The following is an 18840-nucleotide window of genomic DNA, read 5'->3' on the forward strand; positions in this document are numbered from 1 at the left end:
CACAGACACACATGTATTGACCTTTCCCTTCAAACTGTGCAAAAATTGAGCTGAAAACGAGCCTGTGAAGTGATGCTGCAGTGAAAAAGACCAAGGCGATCCCATTTTTGAAAATATCGCTGTCAAATTATAATCACGCTATGAATACACACACATATATCAATATTTCCTTTCAAACTGTGCAAAAATTGAGCTGAAAACGAGCCTGTGAAGTGATGCTGCAGTGAAAAAGACCAAGGCGATCCCATTTTTGAAAATATAGCTGTCAAATTATAATCACGCTATGAATACACACACATATATCAATATTTCCTTTCAAACTGTGCAAAAATTGAGCTGAAAACGAGCCTGTGAAGTGATGCTGCGGCGAAAAAGACCAAGGTGATCCCATTTGGAAAATATTGCCGTTGTCCTAATAATTATGCCTTGGCCTAGTCCCTGCTAGGGATGATGGGAGCTAGAGTCCAGCAGTCTCTTTCAGCTCTGATACACTGCCTTGGCCTGGTCCTTGCTAGGGATGATGGGAGCTGGAGTCTAGGCCCAATATGGACAATGAGGTTAAATATATCTCTACCTAAAGGTTTCCTTCCTAGCCGAAACACGCACACGCACACAGGCAAAGAATACCTGCTCCTGATGGGACTTGCCGGGAATTTGGGAGGGCTTTCCCGTGTGTCCCCCGGAGCCACTTCCCAACAAGAGGGCATTCCTGCCGCGTGAAGCACGGCAGCCATAAATCTCTCCCACACCTGCTGCCTCTGCGCCTGCCTCCCCCCAAAGCAGCCCCTGGGCCGGGAAGGGGGCCCTGGGCACTGCAGGCCCCAGCATCCCCCTGAGCCCCGGCCATGGGAACGGCCCCGGGGAGCAGGCCTTTGTTGTGGGGCGGGAAAGGGCAGAGCCTCCCCGCCTGGCACCACCCGCCCGCCCGGCAGGCCCTGAATCACCATCATTCGCCCAGACGTAAAATCAGGCCTTTCGCTGAGAAAGTTGCACATTGTGGCACCCTGGCCAGGCAGGCAACCCACGGGCCTAGCATTCGAACCCAGGACTCCAAACGTAGCCCACTTCCCTTCCCTTTCCATCCTTTCGTCCTTCCATCCCTTCCACCCTTTCATCTTTCCTTCCTTCTCTCTTTGCTCCCTCCTTCCTTCCTTGCTTCCCTTTTGTCTTTCCTTCCTTCTCTTTCCTTCCTCCTTCCCTTCCTCTTTCTCCTTCCCTCCTTCTTTTCTCCCTCCTTCACAGCAAACATGATAGATATGCTGGATTTTGTATCACAAAATAATAAAAATTATTATTATTATTATTATTATTATTATTATTATTATTATTATTATTATTTTGCAAAAGCCGAACAGTCATCTGTCAGGGATACTTTGATTGTGCTTTTCCTTCATGGCAGGGGGTTGGACTAGATGACCCATGGAGTCACTTCCAATTATATTTCTATTATTATTATTATTATTATTATTATTATTATTATTATTATTATTTTGCAAAAACTGGACAGTCATCTGTCAGGGATGCTCTGATTGTGCTTTTCATGCTTGGCAGGGGGTTGGACTAGTTGACCCATAGGGTCCCTTCAAGTCTTAGGATTCTATAGTTCTATTATTATTATTATTATTATTTTGCAAAAGCTGGACAGTCATCTGTCAGGGATGCTCTGATTGTGCTTTTCCTGCTTGGCAGGGGGTTGGACTAGATGACCCATGGGGTCCCTTCCAACTATTATTCTCTGATTCTAGATGTGGGTATTGCAACTCCCTTCATCCCCGTTTGATGCAGAATGGATAACCTCACGCTTGCTCATCGGACCCCTGCTTTGTTCCCACTCCAACTCCCATCCTTCTTGGAAGATGTCTAGGATCCAAATGGCTCTAAACATGGAAGGAATCCCATTCCGTCCTCCTCCGGCTCGCTCACCTTTTCCCCTCTTCTCTTCCCTTCCCTCCCTCTATTATAATTGTCTCTCTTTTTTTAATAAGAGGCAGGAGGGCCCCGAGGGTGAAAGGCGCTGATATCATAATCCACGGCTCGCCTGCGCCCATCCAGAGGCCCCGAGCGCCTCCCAGGATGTCAAACGCGCCTCCTTCTGCAACACATCGCCGCGCATCTCGCACTCTCCACCCGCCGCTTGCCAACATCGGTCTCCTCCGCTGCTCTGCTTAACCAGGTAAGGCCAAACCATCCCTAAACAGGTGTCAGATTCGTACTCGGCACACTTCTCTTTCAACCTCAGAGGTGGGAAAAAGCAAAGCAACTGAGCATGGCCACGCTGCGGCAAACAAGGCAAAGGCGATGTTCATAGGACTCTCCTTTACAAAGGCAGTCACAGTCCTCTATATTCTGTTAGGCATCCAAAATGGATTTGTAGTTGACTGTAAGTCGGATATGAGACGGAAGCATGATGCCGCCGTAACAAAAGGCAAATACGATTGATTGAATAATAATAATAATAATCATCATCATCATCATCATCTACCAACTGCAAAAGGCCACCCTACTGGGATCTGCGCGCATCATCCGAAAATACATCACACAGTCCTAGACACTTGGGAAGTGTTCGACTTGTGATTTTGTCATACGAAATCCAGCATATCTATCTTGTTTGCTGTGTCATACAATAAAATAATAATAATAATAATAATAATAATAATAATAATAATAATAATACATCACACAGTCCTAGACACTTGGGAAGTGTTCGACTTGTGATTTTGTGATACAAAATCCAGCATATCTATCTTGTTTGCTGTGTCATACAATAAAATAATAATAATAAAATTTTATTTCTAGACCGCCCTCTCTCCCCAGAGGGACTCAGGGCGGTTTACATACATATAAATGGCAAACATTCAATGCCACAATTTCTTCATTAATATCAAAAGTGTAAAATGACAATAACATACACGTTATTACATAATAATAATAATAATAATAACAACAACAAATACAACTGAATAATAATAATAATAATAATAATATGAAATCCAGCATGTCTATCTTGTTTGCTGTGTCATACAATAAAATAATAATAATAATAACAATAATAATAATAATAATAATAATAATAATAATAATAATAATAATAACAACAACAACACTTTATTTTTCTATCCTCGGAGTGGCTAACATGGGGTCAAACCCAACACAGAAACAGCGTATAACAATTTAAAACACATCTCGATAACTAAAAACAACAGAACAACAATCAAGTAAAATAATCAGTTAAAACAATAAAACATAGAATGAAGATATGATATAGCCACATATGAATATGTGAAAGGATGCCATAAAGGAAGAAGGAGCAGGCTTGTTTTGAGACTGGGACTCGGAGCCATGGGTTCAAATGACAGGAAAGGAGATGCCACTGAACTTTAGGAAGAACTTCCTGACCATACGAGCTGTTCAACAGTGGAACTCTCTGCCTCGGAGTGTGGTAGAAGCTTTGAAACAGAGGCTGGATGGCCATCTGTCAGGGATACTTTGATGGTGCTTTTCCTGTATGGCTGTGGGCTGGACTAGATGGCTCATGACGATCTCTTCCAACTCTATTACTCTATAGTTCTATTATTATTGTGATTATTATTAAGCAGAAGCCGAATGGCCATCTGTCAGGGATGTTTTGATGGTGCTTTTCCTGCATGGCAGAATAGGGTTGGACTAGATGCCCCATGGGGTCTCTTCCAACTCTATTACTCTATAGTTCTATTATTATTGTGATTATTATTAAGCAGAAGCCGAATGGCCATCTGTCAGGGATGTTTTGATGGTGCTTTTCCTGCATGGCAGAATGGGGTTGGACTAGATGGCCCATGGGGTCTCTTCCAACTCTAGGATTCTATAGTTCTGTTATTATTGTGATTATTATTAAGCAGAAGCCGAATGGCCATCTGTCAGGGATGTTTTGATGGTGCTTTTCCTGCATGGCAGAATAGGGTTGGACTAGATGCCCCATGGGGTCTCTTCCAACTCTATTACTCTATAGTTCTATTATTATTGTGATTATTATTAAGCAGAAGCCGAATGGCCATCTGTCAGGGATGTTTTGATGGTGCTTTTCCTGCATGGCAGAATGGGGTTGGACTAGATGGCCCATGGGGTCTCTTCCAACTCTATTGTTCTATGATTCTATGAAATAGTGGCACAATGGAGCACTATATGTAGATGATATCTGCATGCAATACAAGGGCCAATTTTGAGTCCGGAGCCTTTCTATCATCCACGATTCTATGGAGTCTAAATTGACAGGACTATAATTTCCAATCCGAGGAAATCCTGCTCTTCTTGCTCTATTCTGCTCTAGGCATCTAAAGTGGGATTACTGTTGCCTATGAATTGAACCTTGGGACAGAAGCGTTACACTGCAGCAACCAAGGCGAATACGATTTCCGCCTGCATTAAGAGAACTTGATAAAGAACTGAATTTCCGTTCCTCTGCGAACGAGTCTTTAGGGTTCTTTCTGGAATCCGTTTCGCAAGGACAGAAAAGGTGGTACGAAGTGGAGGGGAAAAAAGGCACAGAGAGATCCATTCGGGAGATATACCGTTCCGGGGAGATTAGCGGCAGAAACGAAGGGAGAGGTGTTGGCTTTGATACACCTTCCCTTCTCCCGGGGCCGGATCCCTGTGCGAATCCTCCTCTCCCCACTTTCACAGGGTGATTTGGGCACCCCAGGTGGGTGTGGGAGGAATAATAGTGGGAAAGTGACTTGGGAGGACTGCAACTCCCAGCATCCCCACGTCGGCATGGCCTCTGCATTCACTCAGAAAGCTGGGAAACTTATTATTTATTTTTAGATATTGGAGTTCAACCTGGTCTTACCAAACGCGGTGCCTTCTGCATGGGCCGGACTATATTTCCCATCATCCCCAGCCTTGTGAACGCAACTTTGGTAGACAACGCTAAAGGCCTTGTCGAACTATAACTCCCGGGGAGTTTTGCCCTTGGCTCTTTCTTTCTGAAGTCGAGAGAGTGTGACTCGCCAAGGGGTTTCCACAGCCAAAGCAGAACATCTTGACTTATAAGATCGTATTCACCTTCGTTGCTGCAGCATAATGTTTCTGTCCCATGGTTCCATTCATAGGCGACAGTAATCCCACTTCAGATGCCGTGCGCAGAATAAAGCAAGAATAGCAAGACTAGAATTTCCCCAGATTGGAAATTATAGTTCTGTCAACAATGGAATGGAAAGTCAATCAAGAGACTCAACTTGGGGATAATGGGGCGGGCGATGCTGCAGTGGAGGAAATGTATTATTTTTATTTATTTCCAGCATTTATATCCCACCCATCTCACCCGGGGGGACTTACGTAGCACATAATAGGTAAAGAGGAATAATAATAATAATAATAATAATAATAATAATAATAATAATAATAATAATAATATCACACAGACAGACTACAAACAGAGGCACAACTATGTGGCCCAAATGATTCATTGGAACTTATGCCTCAAGTTAACCTGGTGGGATCACAAACCTGCAAAAGTCTTGGAAAATGAGCACGCAAAGAGACTGTGGGACTTCCGAATCCAGACTGACAAAGTTCTGGAACACAACACACCAGACATCACAGTTGTGGGGAAAAAAAGGTTTGGATCATTGATGTTGCCATCCCAGGTGACAGTCGCATTGACGAAAAACAACAGGAAAAACTCAGCCGCTATCAGGACCTCAAGATTGAACTTCAAAGACTCTGGCAGAAACCAGTGCAGGCGGTCCTGGTGGTGATGGGCACACTGGGTGCCATACCAAAAGATCTCAGCCGGCATTTGGAAACAATAGACATTGACAAAATTACGATCTGCCAGCTGCAAAAGGCCACCCGACTGGGATCTGTGTGCATCATCCGAAAATACATCACACAGTCCTCTGCTTAAAAGCCTCCAAAGAAGGAGCCTCCACCACACTCTGAGGCAGAGAGTTCCACTGTTGAACAGCCCTTCTCACAGTGATGAAGTTCTTCTTAATGTTCAGGTAGAATAACCTTTCCTGTAGTTTGAAGGCATTGTTCTGCGCCCTAGTCTCCATATATACATACATATACACATATATACATACACATATACACACAGGCCCCTGGTGGTGGCGCAGTGTGTTAAAGCGCTGAGCTGCTGAACTTGCAGACCGAAAGGTCCCAGGTTCAAATCCTGGGAGCAGAATGAGCACCCGCTGTTAGCCCCAGCTCCTGCCAACCTAGCAGTTTGAAAACATGCCAATGTGAGTAGATCAATAGGTACCGCTCTGGCGGGAAGGTAACGGCGCCAACCTACCAGTTTGAAAACATGCCAATGTGAGTAGATCAATAGGTACCGCTCCGGCGGGAAGGTAACGGCGCCAACCTACCAGTTTGAAAACATGCCAATGTGAGTAGATCAATAGGTACCGCTCCGGCGGGAAGGTAACGGCGCTCCATGCAGTCATGCCAGTGGCCACATGACCTTGGAGGTGTCTATGGACAACGCCGGCTCTTCGGCTTAGAAATGGAGATGAGCAACAACCCCCAGAGTCGGTCACGACTGGACTTAACATCAGGGGAAAACCTTTACCTTTACACACATATATAAACACACAAATATATGCATACACATATATTTATACTCACATATGCACACACAAACATATATATACCTAGATACATACACACACACATAAAAGTTGTATATCCCATGTTGACCTTTATGGCACAACTTCAAAGGGAAAATGCAGCACAGAATAGGTAAAAAGGCAGTGTAAGAATACCTGGCTACTCTGTATGGCAGAAGGGGTTAGACTAGATGACCGCTGGAGATCCCATTGCCCACTTATCATTCTATGGCTATGCCAGCCTGTTGCCCAAAAACCTCCTACTCTGGGGGTGTATTTTCTAGGCCGCCATCTCCAGCCACCAATGTGGTTGGCAGATCCCTCGACAGATGTCTCGTCCCAACTGGGCCCATAACCAATGCCTCGCTTCTCATGCTCCCGTGCTTCCCTCGTCTTGAACTCCCACGCGCAGGGAAAATGTTTTCATCCTTCCACAGGCCGGTGGCTCCCAAATACGAGGCCTGCCAGGACAGGTCCCGACAACATGCCCGGCTCTACGAGCCCAAGGGAAGGGGGGGAAATCCCGAACCTGTTCTCCAGGAATACGGGATGGAAATCCCTCGCCATTTTCATACGAGCAGATCTCGCCTTATCCGTTTTGACGCATAGAAATATTGGGACCATAACCACCAGGGTGTCGAAAGCGGCCCTTTTCTATGGTTTGTAAAGCAGAGTCTGGATGGCCATCTGTCGGGAAGGATTCGATTGTGTCTTCCTGGCCCTTTGGGTCTCTTCCTTTGTATGATTCTGTATGCTAAGTTTGGTCCAATCCCATGCTTGGTAGAGTTCAGGGTGCTCAATGATTGCGGGTGAACTATACATTCCAGTACCTATAATGCCACAAAGTCCCCTCAAAACCCACCTGTATCCAAAGATGTAATGAAAGTTATGTACAGTAGAGTCTCACTTATCCAACATAAACGGGCCGGCAGAACGTTGGATAAGCGAATACGTTGGATAATAAGGAAGGATTAAGGAAAAGCCTATTTCTCCCTCATTTTTAAAGCTACTGGTAAAACCCATTGACCACTGTTAGCCCACCAAATTTCAGAATATTGCACTTATCCACTTATCTTCTTGAATTTTATATACAGTGACAAGATAACCAGGGCATCAATCTCCAGAAGTTTCAGAAAGAATCACACATCTACTGATTTTTGGGGATTTTTAAAAATTTAGACAAAAACAATTTATGACACACAACCACACAACTTCAACTTAGGACAGATTTATCCTCTTACAGTAGAGCCTCACTTATCCAAGCTTAACGGGCCGGCAGAACCTTGGATGAGCAAATACGTTGGATAATAAGGAGGGATTAAGGAAAAGCCTATTAAACATCAAATGAGGTTATGATTTTACAAATTAAGCACCAAAACATCATATTATACAACAAATTTGACAGAAAAAGTAGTTCAGTACACAGTAATGCTATGTAGTAATTACTGTATTTACGAATTTAGCACCAAAATATCACGATATATTGAAAACATTGACTACAAAAATGGCTTGGATAATCCAGAAGCGAATGTTGGATAAGTGAGACTCTACTGTATATGGGGGACAATCTCAAGTTTGTCTACTGCCTCTAGTACATCAGTAAGTAAGTCAAACTTTATTTCTCTCCCGCCCCATCACCCTTTTGTAATTACGGCCTAAACAGAACTCATTTTCCTTCACTTCTAAAACAGCCTTTCTGTTATCTTGATTAAATCAGTACTTAAGTTTGCATCTAAGAAAACCCATTAAGATCCTTCCTCTTGATCCAGACTGGCTCAAAAGACAAAGGATCATCATAAATCGCCATTCCCCAATTCATTCCCACTCCCGAAAAAAGAAAAAAAACTTCTTACACAGAATTTAATCAGTCTTTGTTGGGATTTATATGAACCTTCTTTGACTTCATCCTACCAAAGCTAACCATGCCACCCAAATCTTAACAATGACTTTTGAGTGTCTCGAAGCAAACGCCATATCCAAATCCATATAAAATATTTGATATGTGGCATCCCAGCTCATCCTTTTTCTGTGGCTCGGGTTATTTGGATGTAGGTGAACTACAACTTCCCCAAATCAAGCTGAATTTCTCCCAAAGACCTCCAGTAATTTTTGCTGGTCATGGGGGTCTCTGTGTGCCAAATTTGATCCAATTCTATCTTTGGTGGAGTTCAGACTGTACTCTGATTGCAGGTGAACTATACATCCCAGTACCTACAACTCCACAATGTCCAGGCCAATTCCCCTCAAAACCCACCAGTATTCAAATTTGGGGATATTGGGAACACATGCCAAGTTTGGTCCAGATCCATCATTGTTTGGGTTCATGGATGTATTTATTTATTATTTATTTGCGACATTTATATCCTGCCCTTCTCACCCCGAAGGGGACTCAGGGTGGTTTACAAGTATATATACATACAATATATTATATTATACGACTATATTGCAGTATTATTAGTAATATTGCATGTAATATAAATATACAATTATAATAGTGAATTATTATTACATTGTATTACATCATAATATTATTATTCATATTACATGTATATACAATACTAGCTGTGCCCAGCCACGTGTTGCTGTGGCATTGTCTGGTGGTGTCTGTATTTTATAGGCAGTGTGGAAGAGGCCTAAGTGAGGCCTAACTGTGCCAGTCCCCTGGGCTGAGTGGGTTGCTAGGAGACCAAGTGGGCAGAGCTTAGCCTTCTAACTGGCAGCAATTGGATAAAAACAATTATTCCTCTCCCTCTAATTAGGACTTTATTTTTCTTTTCTTTTTGTTGTATCAACCTAGAGGCATGGATGAGAGGTTGTGCTGTCAATTTTTGAGGTTGTGCGGTGTTTAGTTTTGTTGTTTTGTCGGTCGCCAGGATTCCATCACTCTTTTATATATATATATAGATATGTATATACAATATATTATAATATTAATATAGGTAAAGGTTTTCCCCTGACGTTAAGTCCAGTTGTGACCGACTCTGGGGGGTTGGTGCTCATTTCCATTTCTAAGCCGAAGAGCCGGCATTGTCCGTAGACACCTCCAAGGTCATGTGGCCGGCATGACTGCATAGAGCACTGTTACCTTCCCGCCGGAGCGGTACCTATTGCTCTACTCACATTGGCATGTTTTCGAACTGCTAGGTTAGTATAGTATAATATTATTATATATTATAATATTATTATTATTTAATGATATATTATATATACAGTAGAGTCTCACATATCCAAGCCTCGCTTATCCAAGCCTCTGGATAATCCAAGCCATTTTTGTAGTCAATGTTTTCAATATATCCTGCTATTTTGGTGCTAAATTTTTAAATACAGTAATTACTACATAACATTACTGTGTATTGAACTACTTTTTCTGTCAAATTTGTTGTATAACATGATGTTTTGGTGCTTAATTTGTAAAATCATAACCTAATTTGATGTTTAATAGGCTTTTCCTTCATCCCTCCTTATTATCCAAGATATTCGCTTATCCAAGCTTCTGCCGGCCCTTTTAGCTTCGATAATTGAGACTCTACTGTACTATTAAATTGATACAGGAGACATGGTGGAAAGATGTAGGTGAACTACAACTCCTCTAAATCCTTCCAAAGACCTCCAATATACTTTTGTTGGCCAAGTGAGTTCCAGGCTCATTGTCGGTGGAGTTCAAAGTGTTCTTAGATAGCAGGTGAAATAGACATCCCAGTCCCTACAACTCCTATAAATCATGGTGAATTCTCCCCAAACCTCTCGAGTATGTTCATTTGCAGATCAATTCCTCTGTTTGCTGTTTGTTTGAATGTTTTATGTAAGTTAATTTTTAATTGATTTATAGTGTATTGTACAGGTTTTATATGTGTGTTTTATTGTAAGCCGCCCTGAGTCCCCTGTTGGGTGAGAAGGGCGGGATATAAATATTGTAATAAATAAATAAATAATAAATTTGCTGTGTGCCATAGAAAAGAATAGGAAAGGGTTAAGGGAGAGGCATAGAGGGAAAGGAGAAACACTCTGTACATGTGCTTTATTTGTTCCGATTCATGGATTCTTAAATTCTACGATTCTACGGGCAAGGAAATCAGTTTACGCTCTTCCCAAATTCGAGGCCGGTTAAGTCAGCTGCTATGTTATGTTCGCCCCTGATTCATGCATTCAGGTGCTACTGCTTTTTTATTCTTCTTCTTATAATAGAAAATAAGCCTCTCTCTTTCTTTTTCTACCTGCCCTGCTGTACATATAAAAACCCTGGCAGATCAAATGAAGGTAATTAAAGCGCTTATATTGTGGGCGATTCCCGGCGGTGGGAGGGCAGGAGCGGCCGCAGGTGGGGCTCGAAAGGCGCGACCCAAAGCCGCGCCCGACATAAAACAGGCCGCCGCCATCGCCGAAAGAAGAAACCACCGGGGTGGGGTCGCCCCCTCCCCACGCCCTTCCCTCGTAAAAAACCAGCCTTTCGCACCATCGCAATCGCTCGCCCTCGTGCGAGAAAGTCCCTGGAAAACGAGCCATCGCTGCCGTCAGCTCCGTTCCAACCAGGAAAAAAAATATCAGAAGGGGTTGAAACTCTTTTCCCCCTGAGATGACTTTTTTCAGCCTTATTTATTTATTTATCAGAAGCAAACCGAGGGTACGAGTTGCAGTGTATTTGAAAACACAAAGTTTAAAACAACAACAACAACGTGTTGTCGAAGGCACTGCAGACTCACTCAACCAGAGAAATCAGCCATAGCAGAGCACTTGATGAACCAACCTGGACACAGTGTATTATTTGAGAAATGCTTGATCACTCCAAAAACTATCAGGTCAGACTCCACAGAGAAGCCATTGAAATCCACCAGCATGTGGACAACTTCAACAGAAAGGAGGAAACCATGAAAATGAACAAAATCTGGCTACCAGTATTAAAAAAACTCAAAAATCAGAACAGTAAATAAGAAGCAACACTCTGAAAACAGAGGAGTTCCAGACATGGGAACCAGGGGCAGCTAACGACTCTGAACAAAGGATGTCCCCAGGCAGGAAGAAGCCAGGAGATGAAGCTATTCAACGCTAATTATGGTGATTAATTACAACATTCACACTGGCTTCTTGCAGGGGGTTGGACTGGATGGCCCGTGAGGTCTCTTCCAAATCTACGATTCTATGATTCTATGGCCTCCAACTCTCACCCTGGACTTTCCACAGATATATATATATATATAAACCTTCCTTGCCTAGTTTCTCCATATACCTCACAACCTCTGAGGATGCTTGCCATAGATGTGGGCAAAACGTCAGGAGAGAATGCTTCTGGAACATGGCCAGACAGCCTGGAAAGCATACAATCCCAACAACAACACGCTTATTTGTGTGTCACGCTTGGCACGATACTAAATACCACTTTGTGGCCCCATTTCTTAAGGTTGGCTCTGCATCTCGTGGTGCCAGAGCGCAGTCTGTTCAGCCTTTCCAAGTCTTGTGTGCCCAGGAGGAATCTCTCACCCCGTTACGGGTTTTAGCCTGCCACTTTTGGACTCTCGCTTGCTGAGGTGTTCCTGCGAGTATCTCTTATAAAACTATTTCTTGATTTGAAGTGTTGGCGTGCTGGCTGATACCAGATAGGCTGGAGATGTCAATGTCTCGGTCCTGTCATTGCTGGATGCTACTTCAGGTGGTGCAATACTGAGTAAACAGTATAATTTCTCCAGTGGTGTAGGGTGTAGACATCCTGTCATGATGCGGCACACATCCACTGTTTAAACGTTCCACACTGGGCATGCGTATTCAGCAGCAGAGCAGCAAAGCGCAAGGACAGACGTCTTCACAGTGTCTAGTTGTGATCCCCAAGTTGTGCCAGTCAGCTTTCGTGTGATATTATTTCTAGCACCCACTTTTTGCTTGATAGTCAAGCAGTGCTTCTTGTAAGTCAAAGCATGGTCCAGGGTGGCTCCCAAGTATTTTGTTGTGCTGCAATACTCCTTGGTCATCCTCAGAGCTCGAGATGCTTGTCTATTCTTAAGGTGAAAAGCACATGTTTGTGTTTTAGATGGATTAGGGATCAGCTGGTTTTCCCCGTAATAGCCAGTAAGAGCACCTAAAGCTTCAGAGAGCTTCTGTTCAAGCATTTCAAAGCTCCCTGCATGGGCAGCGATGGCACGATCGTCAGCATAGATGAAACTCTCTGACTTTCTGGTAATGGCTGGTCATATGTGTAGACGTTAAACATTGATGGAACAAGCACATTCCCGAGGTAGGCCATTCTTCTGGCCCTGGAATTCAACAAAAAAGCTCCTGTTTTGAAGCAGATTTCCTATGAAGTGGGTGAGGTGGTACGAGATCTCAACAAGGCCCTGAAATGACCATCATTGTGCAAAGGGTCTTCACAGGTCACAGATCCTCAATCATTGCTTCTTCTTGGACAATCGTTTCCTCAATTGGCAAAAGCTTCTTTCTGTTTTCTTCTGATTCACTTTATCGTTATGACGGGTTGCATCAACCGCGAATGAGCAAGCTTTCAGCCAAGCACGAGTTGTTCTGATGATGCTGTTTTTTGGAGTCTATGGAACACTTCTATTGCATCTTTCCATCACACCAATGGTTGAGCCACTAATGCGCCAAGCTTCCGATGACCACCTTTAACTCCAACTTGTCCTCCAAAGACTACACTGTACTTATGGAGCGCACCTTGGAGATGAAATGAGTAGACTCACCAGGGAACTCTGCTGAACCATTTGGGTTGGAGACTCAGGTGCCTCTTCTGATCCACGGGAAATACATATCCTGGCAATGGAGTCCGTGGATTTTGCATTCACTAAGTTGCGTGTTCACTTGGTCATCAGACACAGTCTGATTCACAGGAAGTCCAATGACACAACTTCTTCTCTTTGGTCTTGTTGCATGGTTTCTTTGGCAAGGCAACAAAGATGGAAATAGCAACCTTTTACGAGCCTCCTATTCTAGTTATTTGTTATGTATATAATTGAGATCGCTTACTATATCTATATATATAAAAGAGTGATGGCATCAGGGCAGCGGACAAAAAAACAAAACTACAGGCCCCCTAACCTCGAAATTTGAAAACACAATCTATCATTCACGGCTCTAGGTTGATACAACAAAAGGAAAATAAAAATAAAGTCCTAATTACAGGAAGAGGAATACAGTAGAGTCTCACTTATCCAACATAAACGGGCCGGCAGAATGTTGGATAAGCGAATATGTTGGATAATAAGGAGGCATTAAGGAAAAGCCTATTAAACATCAAATTACGTTATGATTTTACAAATTAAGCACCAAAACATCATGTTAGACAACAAATTTGGCAGAAAAAGTAGTTCAATATGCAGTAATGCTATGTAGTAATTACTGTATTTATGAATTTAGCACCAAAATCTCACGATATATTGAAAACATTGACTACAAAAATGTGTTGGATAATCCAGAACGTTGGATAAGCGAGTGTTGGATAAGTGAGACTCTACTGTAATAGTTTTTATCCAATTGCTGCCAGTTAGAAGGCAAAGCTCTGCCCACTTGGTCTCCTAGCAACCCACTCAGCCCAGGGGACAGGCACAGTTGGGCCTCACTTAGGCCTCTTCCACAGATTATCACATTTTAACTGGATTATATGGCAGTGTAGACTCAAGGCCCTTCCACACAGCTCTATAACCCATTTAGAATCTTATATTATCTGCTTTGAACTGGATTATCTTGACTCCACACTGCCATATAATCCACTTCAGTGTGCATATTAAACATAAAGACAACCATACAACAGACATTCAATACCACCACTACCTCAACAATTTCTCATCAACACCACCAGAAAATGCCACAGCAACGTGTGGCTGGGCACAGCTAGTTGTATATATATATATTGGTATGCCATTTTTCCTGTAACTCTATGTTGTTAGAGGTTGTGGGAGGGACAACAGACCACGTGACCCTGATCACTGTAGAATCCATTTGAATCAGAAGTCAGTTGGAAATTAGAAGTCGGTGAAGTCGGTTTGATGTCAGAGCAGGAATATAGTCAGTATGCCGCCCTGAGATGTTCTCCTAATATATGAGTCTGCTTGCAGCAGCAGTACAGTACAGTTTTCAAGTATTATTCCGTTAACATGAAGCCAATAAGCAATGTAACCTGTATCTTAAACACATGAACTTTGTAATTAAATCAACTATGTCAGCTTTTGACAAAGACTACTCATTTTTGGGTCTCTTGAAAGCATGATGTAAAAGCAATACATTTCTGGGGAGTCGATATATTTTTTGGCCAACTGAAATAACACTTCAGCAGACCTGCTATATATTTTATGTATATCTAAGAGTTCAGAGAGATGACCAGGTATTAGAGATGTGAGCAAAATTTTTTCAATTTCCTTCGTGCAATCGTTTCGTTTCGACCATTAATCTACACAAAACCCTGGGACCCTAAGCTGAGTCTGAGAGAGGGCTGCTTCCCCATGAAAGCTGATGTGGACTAATGGGTATTAATATTAATATTGATAATCATAGTTATTCTGGGACCCTAAGCTGAGTCTGAGAGAGGGCTGCTTCCCCATGAAAGCGGATGTGGACTAATGGGTGTTAATATTAATATTGATAATAATAGTTATTCTGGGACCCTAAGCTGAGTCTGAGAGAGGGCTGCTTCCCCATGAAAGCGGATGTGGACTAATGGGTGTTAATATTAATATTGATAATAATAGTTATTCTGGGACCCTAAGCTGAGTCTGAGAGAGGGCTGCTTCCCCATGAAAGCTGATGTGGACTAATGGGTGTTAATATTAATATTAATATTGATAATAATAGTTATTCTGGGACCCTAAGCTGAGTCTGAGAGAGGGCTGCTTCCCCATGAAAGCGGATGTGGACTAATGGGTGTTAATATTAATATTGATAATAATAGTTATTCTGGGACCCTAAGCTGAGTCTGAGAGAGGGCTGCTTCCCCATGACAGCTGATGTGTGTTAATGGGTGTTAATAATAATAATATTAATAATAATAATAGCACTCTGGGGAAGATCCAAACATTTTAGCAAAAAAGAGGTCGAAATGCCCTCTGTGTGTGACAATTTTCACACCCCTCTAGCCCAAAAACTGGGGGGGGGGTGAGCCTCAAAAGCCCTCCCATTGCAACCAATGGTCCTAACATTTTCCTTTTTTTTCGTAAGCCAGACGAAAATTCTGTTCGTATAGGTGCCCCATTTTCATTAGTGGGAACGAATACGGAAATGAGATGAAATGAATGAAACTACACAAAATGATCAACAATTCCATACAAAAGCACAACATTACCAGGTATATCAGTCTAACAACTGAGAAGCCTAAATTACTTTGCATGAATACTAGTGGATATTTACAACTAAGAAAAAGGTTGACTCAAGTGAGTTTGTAATTCTTCTCAGGAAGATCACACTTTACACAAAGGTTACAATCCCTAACAAGGCTATGCCTTCTGAATATTCCAAACAGTGTGAATGCCAATAAATTGGTTGACCCAAATTCATGATTAAATCAGTTTTTATTTTGACATGAGAATTTCGGGGGTGGTTTGAACCCCTAAAACACCCAATGTAACAGCGGCGAGACTTATGCTAAGAAGTTTAGGTGTTACAGGTTGGCATGATAGGGACTTTTCCGGATTTGGGAACATTTGCATATATTCCGAATGAGATACGTCAGTGGTAGGACCCAAGTCTAAACATGAAATCCATCAATACTTCTGAGACACAGGGCTCGAAGTTAGTTCATACACAATATTTGGAATAAATCCAAGTTGGTGTGTATTGAACCACCGGAGAGTAAAGAGACCACTATCTGAGGCCCCTTCCACACACATTGCACATTATCTGCTTTGGACTGGGATATATGGTATTGTGGACTCAGATAACCCAGTTCAAAGTAGATATTGTGGGATTTTCTACCTTGATATTCTGGGTTATATGGCTGTGTGGAAGGGTCCTGGGTTTCTAGGATTGAGTAAGAATTTGAACCCTGATAAGTCGTGCATCTGTTCTCGAACCGCTTCTTCATATTTTCTATGCCAAGCTCTAAAGTTGAGAAAGTGTGACTCCCCCCAGGTTGAAACCCGAGTCTCGAAGGGCCCTTCCATACAGACATATAACTCAGAATATCAAGGCAAATAATCCCCAATATCTACTTTTGAAACAGAGTAATTTGAGTGGTCGCAGATACTGAGGTCCAGACCGTAGATAGCGAAACCCAATGTGCGGATACTGAGAACCGTCTGTGGATCCGTGCCTGGCGAGACTAAGCTACAACCCAAAGTTCCCCAGGATGACAGCTCGTGGTAAGCTGCAAAAGGAAGCCGACATGCCTTGAACTGGATTATCTGAGTCCAAATTGCCGTATAATCCAATTCAATGTGGATCTTATATAGCGGTGTGAAAGGGGCCTAAGAGACCTAATTCAGTAGTCAACCCAAGGTGACATGGAAGCATAGCGGTGGTTTCCACGTCACTGGGTGATGTCTCCGCTTTGGATTTTAGTCCGAACGGGAAGGGAGCTCCCTATGGGAAAAGGGCAAGGTCCTCGTTTGATGACCTAAGGAGAATGGGAGAGCAATGCATGAGCACAATACATAAGAGGCGGCTTTCCCTGAGGTATGCAGATCTTTCCCAAAGATAGGCTCCGAGGCGTGTCTCTCGGCTGCGGGAATGATATCGGGATCTCTCTCTCGGCGGCCCACTCCTTGTTGCTTTGTTGAGCCCTTCCACCTCTTTGTCACCCCGGAGAGTTGCCAAAGGATGGAAGGATAAGAAAACAGGCCACAAAGAAGGGCCCGTCTTAGCATCCTCTTTCCTATAGTGCCATCATTGAGTTGCATTGCAGCAATCAGTGTGCAGACCGCAGAGTGGTTCGATACCAGACCGCACTCCGAAGAAATCCGAAATCCACACTCGAAATCCGAAATCCGCACTTGAAATCCGAAATCTGCACTCGAAATCCGAAATCCGCACTCGAAATCCGAAATCCGCACTCTGAAAAAATCCTCTCTACTACGAGGCCTTGTTATTATTGTTGGTCTCTAATACAAGGACTTGTTATTATGAGGCTTTGTTATTATTGGTCGCAGAATGGTTCGATACCAGACTGCACTTTGAAGAAATCCAAAATCTGCACTCGAAATCCGAAATCCGCACTCTGAAAAAATCCTCTCTAATACGAAGCCTTGTTATTATTGTTGGTCTCTAATACGAGGCCTTGTTATTACGAGGCCTTGTTATTATTGGTCGCAGAGTGGTTTGATACCAGACTGCACTCTGAAGAAATCCGAAATCCGCACTCCGAAAAAATCCTCTCTATTACGAGGCCTTGTTATTATTGTTGGTCTCTAATACAAGGCCTTGTTATTACAAGGCCTTGCTATTATTGGTCGCAGAGCGGTTCGATACCAGACCGCACTCCGAAGAAATCCGAAATCCGCATTCGAAATCCGTAATCCGCACTCCGAAAAAATCCTCTCTACTACGAGGCCTTGTTATTATTGGTCACAGAATGGTTCGATACCAGACTGCACTCTGAAAAAATCCGAAATCCGCACTCTGAAAAAATCCTCTCTAATACGAAGCCTTGTTATTATTGTTGGTCTCTAATACAAGGACTTATTATTAGGAGGCCTTGTTATTATTGGTCGCAGAGTGGTTCGATACCAGACCGCACTCCAAAGAAATCCGAAATCTGCACTCCGAAAAAATCCTCTCTATTACGAGCCCTTGTTATTATTGTTGGTCTCTAATACGAGACCTTGTTATTATTGGTCGCAGAATGGTTCAATACCAGACTGTACTCCGAAGAAATCTGAAATCCGCACTCGAAATCCAAAATCTGCACTCCGAAAAAATCCTCTCTACTACGAGGCCTTGTTATTATTGTTGGTCTCTAATACGAGACCTTGTTATTATTGGTCGCAGAATGGTTCAATACCAGACCACACTCCGAAGAAATCTGAAATCCGCACTCGAAATCCAAAATCTGCACTCCGAAAAAATCCTCTCTACTACGAGGCCTTGTTATTATTGTTGGTCTCTAATACGAGGCCTTGTTATTATTGGTCGCAGAGTGGTTCGATAGCAGACTGCACTCCGAAGAAATCTGAAATCCGCACTCGAAATACGAAATCCGCACTCCGAAAAAATCCTCTCTACTACGCAGCCTTGTTATTATTGCTCCGCCACTTATGAGAATCCAATTGTGGTCTTTCTTGGCAAGCTTGATTTCCACGGGCTTCTCCCTTTGAGGCCGAGAGAG

At 42.9% G+C, this 18840-nt stretch overlaps 1 protein-coding gene across 1 annotated transcript in view; it reads left to right on the top strand.

Moving 5' to 3' along the window:
• Nucleotides 1-1931: 1931 nt before the first annotated feature.
• foxn1 (forkhead box N1) overlaps nt 1932-18840 on the top strand; it is a 33840-nt gene continuing 16931 nt past the window's right edge. The window contains exon 1 of the mRNA XM_016997340.2: nt 1932-2173. The gene's annotated coding sequence lies outside the window, so the exon portion shown is untranslated. The remainder of the gene's footprint in view (nt 2174-18840) is intronic.

The sequence above is a fragment of the Anolis carolinensis genome, unplaced genomic scaffold (genome assembly GCF_035594765.1).
Source record: "Anolis carolinensis isolate JA03-04 unplaced genomic scaffold, rAnoCar3.1.pri scaffold_7, whole genome shotgun sequence".
Taxonomy (NCBI): Eukaryota; Metazoa; Chordata; class Lepidosauria; order Squamata; family Dactyloidae; genus Anolis; species Anolis carolinensis.